Source organism: Sphaeramia orbicularis, chromosome 20 (genome assembly GCF_902148855.1).
Source record: "Sphaeramia orbicularis chromosome 20, fSphaOr1.1, whole genome shotgun sequence".
Lineage (NCBI taxonomy): Eukaryota > Metazoa > Chordata > Actinopteri > Kurtiformes > Apogonidae > Sphaeramia > Sphaeramia orbicularis.
In genome coordinates, this window is record NC_043976.1 from 34,986,739 (window position 1) to 35,008,176 (window position 21,438).

The window sequence follows — 21,438 nt, forward strand, 5'->3', positions numbered from 1 at the left end:
GCCATACTGATAGTATTATGGGGACAGTTTGTGCTGAGTCATATGACTCGTGTTGTTTACAGTGTCACCGAGTCATTTGACTGTGCGCTACCTTGCAAGATGTAAATATGCATTAAAAGCAAGTTGCTGTTATGTGTTCTGTAGTTATGGCTCATGTTCTGCCTGTTGGGGAGAGTAGCTGAGTTAACTGCGTGGAGGGAATATTTCAGCTCGACACCATGACTGAACGGCCTGTGTTGCTGCCATAGAGTCTGGGCTGTTTTACATATGTGTTTGAAATAGGAAGGAAATAAAACTGCCTTCTCATAGTTCTGCGACCAAAGTGCTCTCTCCTGTGACTTTATTCTACCAAAACGTCACAATATATACATAAAAAAAAGCCAGAATTGTGAGAAAAAGTTGGAGTTCTAACTTTTTTTTCTCTGAATAATGATTGATAGATAGATAGCTAGATAGCTAGATAGCTAGATAGATAGATAGATAGATAGATAGATAGATAGATAGATAGATAGATAGATAGATAGATAGATATCAGTGGTGGCTGCTCGTCTTTCAGACAGGGGAAGCTCATTGTCGGCTTACATAAAAAAAAAAGTCAAGTTATTTAAACATAAATTTGTCCCTCTGTTCCTTTTGAAGAAAATGGTCAGTGACCTTATCGTACCACGTAAACAAGAAAACACTGAAATCATGTTAAATTGAAACAAAGAAGTACAATGAGTGTGTTTTATTTACAGTGCAAGAAATGAACGAGTAGTTTCATAGTGGTTTCTCTCTCCATTTCACAGCAGAATGTGCGACGGTATTAAACTGAACTGTGTCAGTGAAGGAGTAGATCTCAAAACAGCTGTCAATCAAACGGGATTCAGCCTTTCGACTGATCCTCCAATCAGCACGTGGAAGCCCAGTGTCCAGCCCGGCTGAGCTCCGCCCACAGCTCCATTCACCCCCAGAGACACCGAGCGTCCAGGGGCGGGACAACATTGTGGCATTTATCCAATTACCGTCCAGTTTTGAGGCAATGAAAAAACTGTTCCACTCAGTCCCATTGAAGTGCATGGACGCTGAGCAAATGCATTGACTATAGATCGTATGAGAAAACGGCGCAACGGGAATGGATGAGAAGTGAACAACATCGAGTCTGTTGATTTGTGATAAAGCTGATTCTGAACGAACTCGTCTGTGAGATGAACGTGTTCTCACACATTTGTAGTCAATGAAATGTCAACACAACCGTACATATTTAACCATTTAATTTTTGTAATTTTAGGGGAAGTCGGGCTTCCCTTGCAGTCTATGAGAAATCGCCATGGATGGATGGATGGATGGATGGATGGATGGATGGATGGATGGATGGATGGATGGATGGATGGATGGATGGATGGATGGATGGATGGATGGATGGATAGATAGATAGATAGATAGATAGATAGATAGATAGATAGATAGATAGATAGATAGATAGATAGATAGATAGATAGATAGATAGATGATCTTCATTTTTTTTTTTTTTCCCAGCGGCCCTAATCCTCTTCCGTCAGTTTTTTGCCTGAAAATGAATGAGTTTTATATTAAGTTTAAATATCTCTTCTTCTCTCAATACTTTAAAGTGGGGGCATCACCCCAGCGCCTCTTATGAATCAGCTCCTATTGGTGATATTAACACATGTACTTCCACAGAGGACATGAATCCTGTTCCACCACTTATACTTGATGACTGACACTCTATATTATGCACTTAGATCATGCAACTGCTTTGCTTCTGGATCTTAATTTCCCAGCTTGTTTTAGTACATAATTCATTGCCATAATAATCCCATCACAAATAAATGTCGTACAAAAGATGAAGATCAGTCTCTAAAGACTTTACTCCGTGTCAGTCTGCAGGCAGCACGCTCCTGCGGCGCCTACTGTGGAGTGTTTCTGTGTTAACCAGGGTAGACAAGTATTGAGCTTTTGGCAGAAAGACACAATAGCAGAATTAGGATTCATGTAGCGTGGCTTTACAGGTACTCTTCCAAATGACTCCACGGAGCCCTTCAGGCTACTGTCAGCTGAAACCCTCACAGGAGACATACAGCTAATATGCCCTTGGTGTTTTCAGAGCGCTAGAGCAGATGGTTATGATATGGATTACACTGACAGTAAGTCAATAAGACCCAGATCCTGGGTTTGCACCAGATTAGTCAATTGTCTCTGGGCCTCCTATTTGTGATTTTGTGTTCTGACTCTCACCGCTCTCTGCTCCTCGGCTCAATTTAAATCTTCTACTTTGTTTTGGAGGAACTGAAACAGAACACTTGCTTTAAAAAAAGACAAACAACAAGCAAATGAGACTATAAAAAGATGCATTTGTCTCAGGGTGGCTGCAGTTCTGGCTCGTCAAATCATGGTAAACAGAGGATGCTCACTGTGATTCTGCAACCCACCGGTCCTGCACACAGCACCCTCGACAAATCTCGTTTATAGCTCCCATGCCATATGTTTCACGTCCACATGCTTTTACTCTGATATATGCACATAAACCAAGCTTGCAGACCAGCTTTGGTTACAATTAACCAATGCTCCATCCAACCAGAGTGCAGCAATTAAACAGCATCCAATCAAATTTGTGTGACAACCAGACTCCTTTCATCGCAGCAGGGATCCAGACGGCTTCTTACAGCCCACCTGCCCCGAGCACCGTCTAAGAGATGGTCTGGAATAACTAATTAGGCAGCGCCGCTTCTGCACATCCAGCATGGGACACTCACGCCAAAGCGATACAGTAAAAATTCTACTTGATCTCGTCATCAAGCCTCGCAGGTTTTTTTTTATGTGTCAGCATTCTCGCGTTTGATCCCTCATCGCCACAGACAGAGAAGAGAGAGAGGAACATTTTTTTTTTTTTTTTTTTTTTTTCCTGTTTGTTTAACAGACTTTCACTTGAGTTTGCAGGCACCTGCTGTGCTACGATTCGCTGCATGCTTTTCAACTGCAGTCCCACTCAGGGAAAAAGGGGGGTGGTGGGTGTGGGAGGGGTGGGGGGGGGGATCAGACCGGGACAACAGAGCGCTTTTTTCTTTATTATTTTTTTTATTTTTGTAAATGTTGGATGCGTCGCTGCTCATATCGCCTGTTTAAACCAGTTGTCACGTTGTTGGGTGAATATTTGCGAGGTGATCGGCTACGCACCTACAAAGCTTTGAGCTGCAGGAAGTACACTTCAAAGAACATGTCTCAGCTGTGAGGCTCTTTTTGTTACGCTTTTGTTAAAAGCAGTCCATTTTTAGCTATTCTTCCAGTTTTTGTTAAGGCAAAAAAAAAAAAGGAGGGAGATTAGTTTTTACCATGGCAATAAGCGAAATATATAAATAAAGGAAACAAAAGCAGTGAGTTAAGTTGCCTCTTACGAAGCCGCAGATGGAGAAAAAAAAAACAAAAAAACATCCTCGGTCCTGATGTGTATGGAGAGGCAAAGTGTTGAGTACTCTCACAGCTGGAAAACAATACCACAACAAATAATGTATGAAGGGCCAGCAGAGGGGGAGTACACTGCAGCCAACACAAATAAGAATTATTCATTATACGTGCACTATTCACCAAATATGTGAGTGAGCAAGCAAGCTGCAGCCAGTTAATATGCCGTATTTTCCATAAGTCAGCCAGGGCACCTCACCTTTGGGGTCAGAGCAAACCCTCCGAACCCACCTTTTCTCTTTAGTTTCTGCTTCTCGTCTTTATTTAACAGCTAACGTTCCCAAACAGTCAATAGAAATAAGTGGTATGTTATCAGGAGAATACAAAATTAGCAAATAATAGGCAGGAATTTCAGCTGGGGGGGGGGGATAAATCGGTAAGCGAAGCTCTTTCTCCGTCTGCTTTCTTTAATGTCAGCCTTAATAGGCAAAAAGCATACGTTAGGACTCAAATTGAAGAGCTCATCAGTCATGACATACCATTAGTGTTCAAAAGGCCAATTACAAAAACCTACAAGGCACTCAGAGTCACTAAACGCCAGACTTCGATTACAGCTTGACCTCACTGCGATTCGCCTGCGCGGCTAAGCACCAAATAATAGATAGACGATTTTTAACATAATTACGCCTTAATGGACGGACGAAACCACGCTGTCAAAAATTGATATGCGGGCCGCGGTAGCGTTTAAGGGGAGGATGGCAGCGCACATTTATCTCCACGTCAAAGAGAGAGAGGACAGATAGAGGAGTGACACGCTGGGATGTGGACGACACCGCCCTCCGTAAGATCATTTCCCATCAAGTAATTCTGTGGCAAGTGCTATCTAGTCTAATTGCAGTGAAAATATCAATCCCCCCCCACCACCACCACCATCCCAACCCTTTTTATATTTAATCATGTCCCTGCTCGTGTGTTGACAAAGCCAGATGAACATCATTTCCAGCACTGTCGGTTTTTACCGGCCATATTAGCGGGCAATGTTGACCAACTCCTCCAAGGTGACCGCCGATAACTGTGGTCAGCTCCAGTCCGCTGCGTTTAGCAAAGACTTTTTGTGAAGTCAGCCCCATTAAGTCAGGGATAATTGTGTGTGTGTTCTCCATGGTGAATATTTGATCTGCTGTTTGCCCTTTGCCGGCCGCGCACTGCAGAATAATGGCTCTCTTTGAGCGGCGCAAGGCAAAACCTCAGGCTGCTTCGGCCCAGTAAGAGGCCAACCCAATTACTCTATCAATTATTAATTCATCATAAAGGTCGTCCCTTTGCTCCATTATCCACACCAGTCAGAGCATGCCAATGTCATGAGTGTTAACAGGGCCTTAAGGTCAAAAACCACCCAGACTCTGAAGAACACTCTCTAAGAGGACACATCTTCTTTCTGCCAGAGATGGTAAGGAATCTGTTTAATTAATGAGAGCCTGTGAAATTAAAATATTTGAGGAAGTGCTCGGATTGTATTCTTAGTCGTGAAATTAGCATTTCCCTGACCTTATTTCTGAGATGGCCATCCTGAACTTTCATCACACTCTGGGAGGGAATTCGGTTCAGTGTTCTGCTAAATGGAACTTCATATTTTAGTGGCTTCACAATGGGGTGTCACTAGTTCTTTCACAATAATGACATTTGAGTTGACGACTACATGTCCTATAAATAATTACCTCCGCCAAGGAGGTTATGTTTTTGCCAGGGTTTGTCTGTCTGTTTGTCTGTCCGTTAGTGTGCAACATAACTCAAAAAGTTATGGACAGATTTGGATGAAATTTTCAGGGTTTGTTGGAAATGGGATAAGGAAGAAATGATTAACTTTTGGGGGTGATCGGGGGTGGGGGGGCCCACGGGGGGGCCCACTGATCAGCCTTGGCGGAGGTCTGCGCTCTCCGAGTGCTTCTAGTTGCAATTAATATTATTATTTTCTAATCTGTTGTCACTGTTCTATACGTCTTCTAATATTTGAATCATGCACATAGACTTTATGAAGTGGAAGAGACATCTACTGGCATAGAATTTTAAAAACACATAATATACTCAGTACCAATGAAAATGCAACACTTGAATGTGTTTTATTGTTCCTGAGCTGCATCAATATGTTTAAGTTTCACCTGTATAAGATAATCCCAGACAATTTCTTAACAACCTGAGACGGGTTGAGCTATTGTCACGCTTGAATGAACTTGTCTGCATTCATAAGACTTGTTTTTCTCATTGCTCAGCAATGAACTGCTCAGCTTAAGCAATTGTGGTCAGTTAAGGAGCGGTCATTTTCTGTATATAAAGGCAAGCTGAAAAGCACCAAAATCATTTGCAATAACTCAGCGATGCCTAGACTGACACGTGACCACAGAGGCCATGCTATGGGGCTCCTGGAGGCCGGAATCTCTGCTCGGCAGGTGGCGTGCCGTTTTGGATGCAATGTGTCCACCATAGTCAGGATGCAACAGAGGCATGAAGAAACTGGCTCAACTGCAGACAGACCTCGCCCTGGACGAGCACGTGTGACCACGCCACAGCAGGATGGCTACACTGAGCTGCAGCACCTCCGGGACCACTTTGGGACTTTTGGTTTTGGGGGTCCTCGAGTTTCTTTCTTTATCCTTATTTTTTGTCAACAAATTTGGATGTGATTTTTTATTTTTACTGTATAGAAATGGCCTATGATTAATTCTAAAGAGCTTATGGAATAAAAATCCTCATTGATTTAAAAAAAATATATATAAGAATCTTCAAGTGTTGCGTTTTCATTGGCACTGAGTATATATGTATAGAGAGAGGGAGAAAACCTGACAGAAACTGGTGCAGCAATGACAAATAAAACATGGCCTTGACAACACACTAGTGCACACAACAGCCTATTTCACCTGTTTTCATGTATACAGTGCACTTCCTTGCAAAACAATAAACCCTGCTAACATCCACATTTTACTTCAGCGACCATTTCATTTTTTTTTTTTTTTTTTTATTCTTTGATATTAGCTGATTTACTGTCAACAACAACACGTTTCCATGATGTATATATGTGTGTGTGTGTGATCTGCTGAGGGCAAATATCAGTGGTGTGCTGAGATTTGTTGATGTGCTGTCATCTACACCAACCAGCAAACAGCAGAAAGTTTACATAACAACCATTAGCCTGATGTCAGGATGCATCTACTATTATTTTTTTTCTTCAGATGACAGATGACAACAGCTGCTAGCAGATCTGCTAATACGTAACAAACCGTAAACTGGTATGATCCCAGAAGAAGTCAGAGTACTGGGTTCTGCACGGAGCCTGTTGCCTGTGGACACGTCAATCAGACAAGCAGTAACATTATTAGTCACTTTAAATCATGTTACAATAACCTCAGTGTAAGTCCATGGGTTCATCGTTTTAGCTCGGTTTTGGTTCCTGTTATTTCCTGGATGCTGTGACAAGAGGATTAGGCTTAAAATAAATATTCCAGTATAGATTGGATTACATTTTGAGAAAGTCGAGGTCAGGTTAATTTCTATAGCATTTTACACCAAGTGGTGTCAGGCACAACAAGCCCCGCCCCTCGCGTCTATTGTAGCTTATTTTGGCATCGATCCAGCTGATGTCATTATGTCTATGCATGTGCTGATGTCTGCATATCAGTTGGCTCTATATATGTCCCAGAGTTGAAGTAAATAGAAACAAAATTGATGTTTTTATAGACATGTGAAATGTTGCCCATTATAAGTAAATGGGAGGAAAAAAAGATTTAAAGAAATCATAAAAAAATTGTAACTTTGACCTACTATTTCTAAAATGTAACCACATGTATTCTGGGTCACTGGCAATCTATAAACCAAATCAGGTGTGAATTCAATAAATAGTTTTGCTGCTACAGACAATTGAAATTTTGCCCATTATAAGTTATTTATTTATTTTTTTTTTTTTGTGAAGAAATTCATAAAAAATTCCAACTTTGACCTACATTTCCCAAAATGTAATGACATGTATTCGGGGTCACTGGTAATCGATTAACCCAGTTTGGTATGAATTCACCCTATAGTTTTGCGGCTACAGACATGTGAAATTTCACCCATTATTAGTAAATGGGGGGAAAAAAAAGATTTTAAAAATTTATAAAAAAATTTAATTTTGACCTACTTTTCCCAAAATGTAATCATATCTATTCTGGGTCGCTGGTATTATATAAACCTAATTTGGTATGAATTCACCCAATAGTTTTGCTGCTACAGACATTTATTATTTCACCCATTATAAGTAAATGGGGGAAAAAAAGAATTTAAAAATTCATTAAAAATTTTAACTGTGACCTACTGTTCCCAAAATGTAATCACATCTATTCTGGGTCACTGGTAATCTATAAACCCAATTTGGTATGAATTCACCTAATAGTTTTGCTGCTACAGACATTTGAAATTTCACCCATTACAAGTACATTTTTTTGTTTTGTTTTTAAGAAATTCATAAAAAATTTAAACTTTGACCTACATTTCCCAAAATGTAATGACAAGTATTCTGGGTCACTGGTAATTGATAAACCCAATTTGGTATGAATTTACCCATTAGTTTTGCTGCTACAGACATGTGAAATTTCACCCATTATAAGTAAATAGGGGAAAAAAAAAAAAAAAGATTTTTAAAAAATTAATAAAAAAATTTAATTTTGACCTACTTTTCCCAAAATGTAATCCTATCTATTCTGGGTCACTGGTATTATATAAACCTAATTTGGTATGAATTCAGCCAATAGTTTTGCTGCTACAGACATTTATTATTTCACCCATTATAAGTAAATGGGGAAAAAAAAAAAAGAATTTAAAAATTCATTAAAAATTTTAACTTTGACCTACTGTTCCCAAAATGTAATCACATCTATTCTGGGTCACTGGTAATCTATAAACCTAATTTGGTATGAATTCAACAAATATTTTTGCTGCTAGAGTGTTAATGAGTGAAGAAACAAACTGAACCATAAACAATGGCTGGAGAATCGGCTTGTGACCGAAGGGTTGCCGGTTTGATTCCCTGGACTGACGGAGAGTTGTTGACTGATTTGCCCAAAGAAACAAACTGCCACAAACAAACAAACAAACTGAACCATCAACAATACCCCTTGCCTTCCCTTCAGGGGTGGGGTAACAATGCAAAGTGTCCAAAGTGCTGTAGATAAAAATAGATAAAAATAGATAAAAATACAAAATATATAAATATAAAAAATATAATAAAACTAATACAAATATACAGATATAAAAAATAAGATGTACTAAAACTGATAAAACAGATACACAATAAGATCAATAGTATCTAAAAATACAACCAGAATATAAAATGAATAAAAAGTCACACACTTACAACACACAAGTCTAAGTGGACATGAGCCAATTTTCCATGTAAATGAATCTCATTTTTGGCACATTATCAGAAAATCTGCAAAAGACAATGTGTACACCTGTGCATTTCTTCCTACTACAGTTGTGTGAACATTTGGAGATAAGCAGTGGTAAAAGCATGAATAATAACCAAACAATAAATAGTAGTTATGAATGTTCTCTCCTTTAAAATTTGATTCACTGTTAAATAATGGGAAGACCAAATGAAATTCAAGGTCAGTTTAACCTCCTGAGACCCAGAAAAGTAAAAGTGTAGCAGTTTCTACTTTTTTTTTTTTTTGTAATTAAATTCTTGTCTTTTTAAGGAATGTCCAATGCACTGGACAATGGATTGGAAATGGACTGAATAGTTCTTACATTCATCATCTTTTCTACCATTTAACTGACAAGAAAGAGGAGAGTGTTTTCATAAAGGAAAATAGAAATCACAATTTAAAAGTTAGCCTGGAGAAGTTAGAGCTTTTCCCACACCTTTTTCAGCTCTTATAACACGATTAAATGTGGAAAAAAAACACCTTAAACCAAACACTTGACTTTGGCATTTTGCAATTTTCATGCCATACATTTTCAGTCGTATCATAAAAGATGCTCTAAGAAACTATTTTTCTTTGATAGACATATATACCTGTCATAAGTAATGCATTTCACAAATAAGTACTTAGTGTTTTATATTTATAGAGGACATAGGCGGAAAAAAAGTGTGCATTCATCAACTGAAAAAGGACTGCAGGTCAACAAAAACACTTATAATTATTGATGAGACACTAATGTTTTGATAAAGACTTAATTTTTACCTTTATATCTTGTGCCTGTAAGACATACAATCAGAACCAGAAATACTTTATTAATCCCCTTGAGGAAATTTGTGCGTTACAGTAGCTCCAACACAGTTAAAGTACAGAAAGAAAACAACTCAAGAGCAAGAAAAAAGAAAAATAAATAAGTAAACAATAAGCAACAGTCGCGGAAAATATTATTAGACCATCAAAAGTCATGAAAAACAATGGTTATGCAATCAAGTCCTAACTCCTGTGTGTATCATGTGACTAAAACAGACAGAAAAGAAAACATGGAATGCCTAAAAGCACTGTTTTTGTCAGTACAATGACAGATATTGATGTAAGAACTGAAATGATTTTGGTTATTATCAACAAAACCATGAAAAATGGATAGATATCAGCTCTGAAATTAAACTATTCTGAGCTATTTTTGTTATCATTATATTTGTCCAAACAAATGCACTGTTAGTTGTACCAGGCATTAAAATGAAGAAGAAATTGAAGAAAACAAGGGGTGGTCTAATAATTTTTTCCGCAACTGAATGCTATGCAGTTATTAGAGGTGGGAACAGCAGTAACTTTTGGAAAAACAGATCTTAAAAAACAATCAGATATCAGTGGAAAGCCCACACACTAAATTCAACAGTGTAAATTTTCTACTGTTGAAATGATGGGTGTTGATTCTGGTGTTTGTTTGTTTGTTTTTTTTTAACACTCCTGCCGTGTTATAAAGAACTCAGTGGATGAAGCTAATTCCACACCTGGTTTTAACACCACCTCATTATTTGGGGGCGGTCCCATGGAGGTGTGTCATAGAAAATGTCAGGTTGTAGCAGCAATTGTACGAGAACAGTACCCTGCAGGGTTGATGATGATGATGATGAAGATGATGATGATGATGAGGATGATGATGGCCATCTTCCCTTTAATTACATGAGGTGGTGGTCATGGAGCTGTAGAAACGAATAGCAGCAGAAGAATCAGAGCTGGAGACTCACCCCTGATTCACCCCTGTTTCCACAACTAAAACAACTACTTAGCTCTGCCTTCATATAGAACTACTTCAGCTCTAGTGCTATTTTGTTTAACTCTCTATAGACGGAATGCACATACGTCACTTCCCCCCTGGGTCACGCCCCTCTAAGTCAGACAAACCGGCTCAACATGGCGGAGCACGGCAGTAGCTACAGCGAGACCGGGAAAAATGTGGAATATAACATGAAATTAAAGACAATTGGACTGGACATGGATCTATACAAGCTACCAAACAACAACACTGGTCTACAATTTTTTCGAAATGATTTGCTTCAGAGATTAAATGTGCTAAATGTTACGTATTTTAATAAGATTAATTGGAAAATAAATGACAAAAGTGCCGGTTTGCTGATGTTTTCAAGGTATATGATGAAGTGTTATTACACATATATATTGGTTTATGTACATTTATATAATAGTTTTATAAATCTTCCACTAAATAGAACCTGTAAAGTGAATGTATTCTAATGTGCAGACAGTGTTTTGAAGTAGATCTTGTAGCTCTGAGACAAATATTCCTTTTGAGTCAAACCCATTCTCTCGTAAATTCTTGAATTTCACATTTTGACCCAAGGCTGTATCTTGGAAAGTTCAGCCAACCAGCATTTTTGACTGGATTTTTCTTTATCAGTGACTCTCATGTGGTAAAATTTCATTACTTTTATTCTGGAAGTATTTTCCTTGTAGACCAATGCAAGTGGTCTACGAACATTGATATGTGGCCGGAAATCACGTATCCTGACATTTATATGAACCTGATTTCAACGCCGGGAAAATCCCCAACGCAAAGGCTGAAAGCATACGAAAGCCACAGAGTTGTTGACATCCTTTTCATCGTTAATTAGAGGATTACAGCTGGTGAGTGCTTTAATTCAACATACTATTGTTCTGGAGGTTTTATGTCAGTGCAGATGTATTTTCTTGGCGGTGATTGCCAAGGTAAAGGCCCAGCAGTAGTGCTCACGGTTCGCTACTGATTTACTGGAGTTGAACCCTTAGTATTGACCCAAGTGAGTGGATGATCTACTGGTACTGTGGAGATTTAAGTATATTTATTCATTCATTCATTCATTTTCTGAACCTGCTTTATCCTCACTAGGGTCATGGGGGTCGCTTGGAGCCTATCCCAGCTACATAGGGGCGAAGGCAGGGTACACCCTGGACAAGTCGCTAGTTCATCGCAGGGCTGACATACAGAGACAAACAACAAACAATCACTCTCACATTCACACCTATGGGCAATTTAGATTAACCAATTGTCTTGTGCCAACCAATTGTGCATGTCTTTGGAGAACATGCAAACTCCACACAGAAAGGTCCCACCCCCCGTCGAATGGGGTTGGAATCGAACCCAGGACTTTTTTGCTGTGAGGCACGAGTGCTAACCACTGCACCACCGTGTCGCCCATTTAAGTAGAGTTAACATCAAATACTTGATACAACACAGATACAACAGCTTTGTGCTAGAGTACCCCCTTATTTGGAAAACTAGGTTAGTCTCAGTTTAAGCTAGTTTACAAATCGTGTAGAGCACAAGGTTCAGAATCACACAATTGAAGACAAAAACGTTTGTTATGAAACATAGAACTAAATGACAGATGTTAACATTAAGAGCTTTACTAAGAAGTAACGTTAGCCAAAACAATATGTAATTTAAGGTATGATTTTACTCAAGAATACAGCATAAATTAACGTTACCTGACACAAATCCAGGTTTCGTTGCCTGGATTCCAGTTCTTTCTCTGAATTGCAGCGATCCATCTGCCTCTTCTGTCTTTGGCTTTAGGTCGCCACTAAAACGATTGCGCCAAGTGCTTTTTAAACCTGTTTGTGCAATCAATGGCACAACAGCTGTTCCTCATTTTTTAGATTGTTCTAAAGTTTTCGCAGTATTCAAGCCAAAGCCACTACTCATGTCCTTCTTTCTGCCACTCAGTGGACGTAACCGCGGTGACTTCCGCTAGCGGTGACGTCACGTGCATACCCTCTATAGATGAAAAGCTGGTTAGCTTAGCTCCCTAACTTAATTAGCAGCATTAGCTTTGGTGATGTAGAAAAGGTTTGTAGCTAGATTGTTCACTTGATCTCCAGTGGTCAACATTGAGAGTATGCTGCTACAGGTTAAAGGTTAAGTCACTTCATTATCCATGTATGGAAATTGGGTCTCTTCATTTTACCCATCCCAATACACACGTTATACCAAACATTAGCTATTAGCATTAGCACAGAGCACATGGTTTGAGTAGTGAGCTGCCACTGAAGGCACTAAAGGACCAACTCCAGATCTTCATCAGCACCGTGGTCAGAAGCACCAACAGGAGAATTAACGTCTACATCCAGGATAAATCTGGATTTAGATGTTTTTCGAACTAATCGAATCAGATTTTGCTTTGAGATGCTTTAAGGAACATTGTTGATTATACTTTTAGTACCTTTCAAAGCATTGCTGGTGTTCTAAATGCATGTTGTTATAATCTCAAAAAGTATTTTTCCTGGTTAAATAAAGGTTAAATTTTAAAAAATGTACATAGCAAAACAGTATAAAATACCATAGCATAACATAGCATAGCATAACATTGCACATGACATAGCATAGCGTATCATAACATAACATAGCATAGCATAATATGACAAAACATAGCATAACACTGCACATGACATAACATAGCATAGCATAACATAGTGTAGCGTAGTGTAGCATAGCATAACACTGCACGTCATAACATAGCATTACATATCTATCTTATGTCATACTACGACGTAGTATGACATAACATAGCATAGCATAATATGACATAACATTACATAGCATAACACTGCACACAACATAACATAGCATAGCATAACATAGTATAGCATAGTGTAGCATAGCATAATATAGCATAGCATAACATTGCACATGACATAACATAGCATAATATAACATAGCATAGCATAATATGACATAACATAACATAGCATAACACTGCACGACATAACATAGCATAGCATAACATAGCATTGCATAACATAGTATAGCGTAGTGTAGCATAGCATAACATAGCACATAACATAGCATAACATAACAGAGAATAGCATAATATGACATAACATAACATAGCATAACAGTGTATAGCATAGCATAATATAACATAGCAATTAAAGAGATAAATATCAACTACAACAGTGTCAATTATTAACACCCGATGAGTGTTGATTTTAACTCGGAGGGTGTTAAATTGGTACAAACAGTTTAATTTGATTAAGTTAAATATAATTTTCTCAGATTTTTTTAAATACACTTTTCATATAAGAGTGAAACTTCATCCTTTTTTATTTATTTATTTATTTTTTATTTAGTCAGTGAGAGTTTATAAAGTCATATTCATGCAATGTGTTACTCACACTGAAGGTCTAGAACTATTCTTTGCTTGTTTTTCTAAGTTAAGTTAGTGTAACTCACCCAAACTACATGCCCTACATTTTTAAACAGTGAATACTTTTTTATTTATTTATTTATTTATTTTATATTAAAATTTATTATCGCACATAAAAGTGAATGGATGTGGATTCCACACAATACTGCTATCAAAGTAGAGGTGCTGAAGGTGTATCTAACACTACCAGCAATGAGTGTATATACAGTATAAATACAAAGCAGTTGCCTGGCAAAAAAAAAAAAAAAAAAAAAAGCAGATTTTCCTTGACCTTTATTTGACACATCAAGTTAGAACAAAAACCAGTATAGGAAGATGAAAATGAAACGTAGTGAATGGGAAACTTTATTATTATTTACTTTATTATACTTTATTTTTATTTATAAACACTTTATTTTTAAATTTGTCTTGTTACCTTGCAACTAATCCTCTTAAAATAAAAATTGCGTCAGAAAAGGCGGGGTGTATTATCTGTGTATTGCACCTGATCATGAAATGGTAAAGAAAGATTTGACATCAACATGACAAAATCACATACACTGCGTAAATGTCATTACCTTATTTTTTCCTCTTAAACTGGTACATTTTCATATGTTTTCTATTGTTCTGTGGCTTCATAAAAATAGGAAATCAGTCCAGTTGTGTTTTTCTGTCCATTTTACAAAGCACCCAGATTTTTTTTTTGGAATTGGGTTGTATATTGATTTCAGTGTTCTGATTAAAATGATCACTCTAACTAAATACAGATGCTTGTATTGTGTATATAAATGCGTAATCTTAAAAACTCCCTAACATTGTATCTCCAAATCTCTAGGTGGACTGGGTTGGTGGTGCTGTGTGAAATATCTGGATATGATCTCAAATTAGATTTAGTTTAATCAGTACCATGTGTATGTACGTACATGAGACGGGATGTTCTTTTGCATGGAATCCCCCTTTTCAGAACACAAAGTCCAACCATTAGTATAGAGAGTGGTACATTGTTCAACAGCTACAATGAATTCCTCTTTATAGTTGCATCATATGGCGTTGGCCAAGCGGTGACAGATGGAGTTACAACATGTTTGTTTGTCCTTTCACAACTATTCCTGGTAGAAAGATGAATGATACCTCATTTTACAGGAAATAATGAGCACTGCTAGATGTGTGATTGAGGAAAAAAAAATGTTTTAACCTCATTTTCTGGCTTACAAATCGTAAAAAAAAAAATAAAAAAAAAAATACTCTGTAACGAATGGACAGAAAACGAACATCTGTTTTTGACCACTTTATAAAACCTGCCCAATTTTCATAAATCTTGACTGTTGGTCCTTTAGGGTGTCTATTTTGCAAAACAGTAAACGTTTTGTTTTTGTTTTGTTTTTTTTTCAATATATAAAGGCATAAATTAGCAAGAGTTTTGCCAAGTGTTTTGTAACGGATGGACAAGAGAGAATAATTAGAGGTTTTAATTGTTTCTCCAGCATATTTATTAGTATATACATTCGTGCATATATAATATCTACTAAATCAAACACCTTAATAAACTAATTTAATACATTTTAACTCAGGCTGGACAAGTTAATATGTTATTACCGCGTTAACGCATTCATTAAATAACACTGACAATTTTTTTTTTATCTCACGTTAATGCCGTTTTATTATAACTCCTTTTCTTCTGCCCCTGCTTGTGTGTATGTAACGATTAGCTCGGCAGATAGACAACAGGTTTCCCAAGAAAAACTACACGACGAAAACTTCTCTCCAAATCTTTTACTTGAGACTCACTGTAGAACCACAACATACACACAAAATATGTCTCAGCTCTGTTCATTGCCTTAGTACATTTACATGGCATTATACATTTAAATGAATGGGAAAAAGATTGTTAGCTCGATGCTAACTTGAATGGGAAAATCCATTAACACGCTAACAATTAGCATTTACAGATTAATTTAAGATTTACGTCTTTTTATCCAGCAACAAAGGTTCACATCAGAGATATTTTATACTATTCATTTTTACAACTGAACATAAAATACTCACAGGCAAATGTTTTCGGGCCATACAAACAGAGTTAAAGAAATGTGTCTGTTAGTTCCTTCTTATGTCCGAACTGACAACGGTAACACCGCAAGTACAAAACATATGTTAGTGCGCCTTATTCCGACCACTAGAGGGCCCCCTTTGCTTGCTTTTAACAACTGAACATCACATATTATTTTGAAAGTCAGTTGCTCTTGCTCTGTGAATGTTGGGGATGTTGATCAGGGTTGGTTTACCAATCAGCGTCATCATGCTTTTCAACCAATGACAGCATTTGGGGTGGGCTTAAGACTCCTGTCAGTCACTCACAACCACAAATAAACTGGTGGGGACATAAACATGGAGAAAAGTAGCGGTCTTTTCCATGGACATTTTCATTTTAAATGTCTTCAGATGGTGGGGTTGAGAAGGACACAGTTGTTTGGAAGCACTGCAATGTGGAATTAATTTTTTTTATCACTGGAGTACTTCCAGTCTGAAATATCACTGAAAGGCAATACACGCTGTTGATGCCGGCAACCCCCACCCCCCAGTATAACTATGTGATTAATCATGATTAATCACAGAAATCCATGCGATCAAGAATTTCAATTGTTGCCCAGCACTATTTTAACATATATTTATCTCAGTTTGTTAGATATTTGTAACCACTTTAAAAAGAGTAGTAAAGGGTTTTTAAATTGACCTTAGAACGTATCATAAGTATAATAAGAGGATCACAGAGATGCTTTGAGTTGCACTGACGGACAAAGAATGCAAACATAAATTTATGCTGAATATAATCCCATCGAAGTATTTTTAAAGGGGTCATATTTTGCTAAACCCCCTTTTATTAGTCTTTGCTTCATTTATTTGTGTATTTGGACCCTAATAGTTCATAAAGTTTGAATTTGAACCCTCCAGGTGCTGCAAAGCTATCTTTATATTATTTTTTTCAAAAAATCGAGTGGATTTCTACAACCTGTTTTATTTCCTGTTTAATTTGTTACGTTTTATAACTAGTTACATCACAACATTTGTACATATAAGGTCAAGACTTCTGACAAACATTTCTCCGAGTATGACATAATTGTTTGTCAGCAGCAGTGGTTGTAGTAAAAACTGAAAATATATCCAAACTTTGAGCCGATTACCTAAAATGTTCAGCCGTTGGTTGAACAGGACAGAACAGCACAGCCAAAAACCTGGAGGGGGTGGGGCATGAAGTGGGTCATTTGCATTTAAAGGGCCAGTGCTGAAAATTACCTTTCTGGTGTCATTACTCAGAAATAGGGTTGAAGATGGACCTGTGGAGTTGAATTAATGAAGAATTCAGACTCAACCAGAGCATTTACAGTTTATGTAGACCACAGGGAAATGTTTGAAAATGCATAATTCCATTTTTTAAAAAGAGCAAAATATCACTCGTTGAAAGCATTTTTCGAAAAAACAAATCTTGTGCTGGACACTAGAAGTAATGTACTTTCAAAATGTGTAAGTCTTCAAAAGCTGATTTTAAATGTATTTTTTGATCTAGATGTTAACTTTCCCTTGGCGAGTCCCATTTATAGGAAAAAATTATTAGACCACCCCTTGTTATCTTCAATTTCTTGTTCATTTTAATGCCTGGTACAACTAAAGGTCCATTTGTTTGAACAAATATAATGATAACAAAAAATAGCTCATAAGAGTTTAATTTCAGAGCTGATATCTATCCATTTTCCATGTTTTTTTCCATGTAAATTAAGAAAATGATGTTACATTACAGATGTTACATTACTGGCTTATTACATTTTAAAATTGGCAAATTTATTGTTATCGGCTTTTATTACGTTATTGGCTGTTATTACATTATTGGCTTCCATGGGACTATTACACTTTATGCCCAGTCCCAGGTGTACCTAATGAAGTGGCCAGTGACTGTACAGTCACGGAAAAAAATATTAGATTTATTACCACCCTTGTTTTCTTCAATTTCTTGTTCATTTTAATGCCTGGTACAACTAAAGGTACATTTGTTTGGACAAATATAATGAAAACAACAAAACTAGCTCATAAGAGTTTAATTTCAGAGCTGATATCTAGACATTTTCCATGGTTTTCTTGATAATAATCAAAATCACTTCAGTTCTTACTTCAAAATCTATGGCATTGTACTGACAAAAACAGTGCTTTTAGGCATTCCATGTTTTCTTTTCTGTCTGTTTTAGTCACATGATACACACAGGAGTTAGTATTTGATTGCATAACCATTGTTTTGGATGACTTTTGATGGTAGGGATGTAACAATATGAAAATTTCATAACATGGTTATTGTGACCAAAATTATTATGGTTATCATTATTGTCACGGTATTGTTGAAATTGTGCTCAAAATATTCAAAAAGTACTTATGCACACACTGAAATAATTTAATCAAGTTGCATTAAAAAAAAAAACAAAAACAAATAAAATAATTAGCACAATGCTACTTCTGTTGGCAGAAATGTTCAAATATTAACCCTTAGTGGTCTGAGCCTATTTTGGCCGTTTTTCAGTCCTTTTGATTTTGCCGTTATATACTATATAAACAAATGTTTACTATACCCATGTTTGGTATCTTTTTTTTCCAGCACAACTTCATCTATCTCATCTGTCTCTTATTTTTTCACTTTAACCTACTATATCAACACAAAAGGACAAAAAACACAAAAATTATATAAAATCCGATTTGAAAAATATAAATAATTTATTGCATAAATAACACAAAGAGGCTTAATAAACCTTTTCAAAGACTTTAAAAGTGAATATTGGTTCCAAATATTAGGTATACAAAATCTAAATTGTAATAAATTAAAACTATACTCAAATATTTGACATAAAAGCAGATCTTTACGTAAGGTTTTTTCCCCTAAAAGTGCGATAATCAAACACGGTTATCATGATAATTAGAATTTAAACGGTAATACTAACCATTGGCAATTTCACCACGGTTTATCATTATACCGGTAATCGCTACATCCCTATTTGATGGTCTAATATTTTTTTCCGCGACTGTATTAGCATGATATTCACATGGGGAACAGTCCATCATTGTCGGTATGTGTTGTTGAAGTCAACTACTGAGCTGCACAAGCACATCAATCCACTTTGATTCGTGACCACTGGTGGGTTTGCGGCCCTGTGCGGTTACATGTCAGCGCTGGCGTAGCGGTGGCTAATGTTAAATGTGTCGTCTGGTTTGACCTTTTCGCTAATGGCGCTGGCACTCCTTAGCAAAGGTCATATTCTACATTTCAACCAATCACTGCCTGGTGTATTAACTGATTTTTGACCGAATGAAATAAACCTCACGGAGGATCAAAACACTGTATGTATTTACGCCGTTCCGCAAATAAAGTGTTCGATGAGGTGATGATGATAATCAGTTTCAGGCTGAATTTGATAGGGTGGCATGACATGACCTTTACAGGCACTAAAATATATGTGCAGTAGCTGGAGGCTATATTACAACATCAATATTTATGATAATAGCATCCAAGTGTATTATTACCCTCTTCATCTGAAATGACCACCTGCAATTTTAGTGGCCTGTCAACAGTGGGAGTGAATACAGTTTTGGCAGAGAAATTAAAGCAACAGTTTTTCACACATAAACTGCAAAAAGCCGATTTTCAATAATGAAGTCACGCTATTTAGTCTACTTTGGTAAATTATAAATTGTCAAGGCTGTCTTCATTAAATTGTATTATTAGTCGTATTAGCATTAAGTGCATAATTGAATATGATTATCTGTAATTATTCACATAAATTACATTTAGGCCACTGATCGCTGAGGAGAAAGTGTCTGCTGTGTATTTTTTTTTTCTGTTTCTAAATTGACTGTCCCATTTAGAAAAACATCCCCCAAACAAAGTTGGCATAAATATTCTATTACCACAATTCCCTGTGCTTTACAAAACTCTCCTAGAAGTTTTTTTTTTATTTCCTTTTCCTCCTTTTTCTCTTGACAGTGCGGTACAAGAGTTGTGTTCTAGTGTCATGACACCGCTGCAAAAATGTGGAACTCTTATAATGAAGAAGTATGAGCCTGGTGGTGTTAGATTTAGACAGCTTAAATTCCAAATGTTATTTTTGCTGTTATTAATTCCCACACAGTGTGAAAAAAAAACAAACTATAAAGCAGGAACTATCATAGATGCTATTATAACAGGGTTCAGATGATGGCGAAGATAAGGAAAGTAATAAGCGGAACAAAGATATGGGGACAAAAATGACGGTTTTTACAACACGTACATACAGCGGTGGATGTCAGCTCGTTGGGAAACGGGAGAGGGGGCATTTTCATGCGGCGTGTCACATCGTCATGGCAACATGGGAAAAGAAAAGGGAATAAAGGGAACATGTTTGAGAAGAAAAAGCATGCCAGATCTTTTTTTGTGAACTTGGTGAGGTAGTGGAAGAGCCTGCCAACCCTGTCCCCCCTCCCCCTTCCCCCCACCCCCCACCTCGGTAGATGAGACAAAACCGAAACAAAGTGTGTGAGTCCACATATATATGTGTGTGTATATGTGTGTGTGTTTGTGAGAAAGTGCTGACTGGAAAAATGTGGGTTTCTTCAAGAGCTTACAAAGCCATGAAAGCATGTGATGACAGAGTCTGGTGAACTCGGTAACGTGGGCGCACATGCCCACGTACACACAAACACACACACACACACATACACAGATACACACTCACTAATGCACACTCAGTGAAGGCTGTCACAGCAGATGGAGTCGTGTGCGTTTTGTTACGAGTACCTGCTCAGAGTGGAAGAGCTGAGTGGAAGCTGTGATACCATCCTGTGTCTCATGTAGGTGTTTTATCATGTAATTAGATTCTCAGATTATGTTGCATGTAAATGTTAATTAACCCTTTCATGCACGAATTATGAGAACCTTAATCAAAATTTTTTCCTGAGTGTTTTTATTCCTCTTTAGGCATGAAAAAAAACAATGTGATAGAAAATCTTCTTCTGAAAAATAAATAAAAATAAATAGATAAATAAAATAAAAATAATTAAAAAAAAAAAAAAATTAAAAATACATTTAATGACAATAAAATTCTTATGAACCTATTTTTCATGAAGTTGCAAAAATATCCCCTCAGCTGAACACCACGTTTAATTTTTGACACACAGAAACATGTATTTACTGATAAATTGTGTGAAAACTGTGGGGAAGGCTTGTGATTCTGGGGGTTTATCCTCAGGAGAGATCTAAAAAAAAAAACAATGAAAAGAACAACAAAATCCATGAATATACAAGAGAACAGCTGTAGAAGAGCTGTCCACTGTAGTGACCACTATGCATGAAAGGGTTAATAGAGGTCGACCGGTCCCTGAAAACGTTCATCGATGAAGGA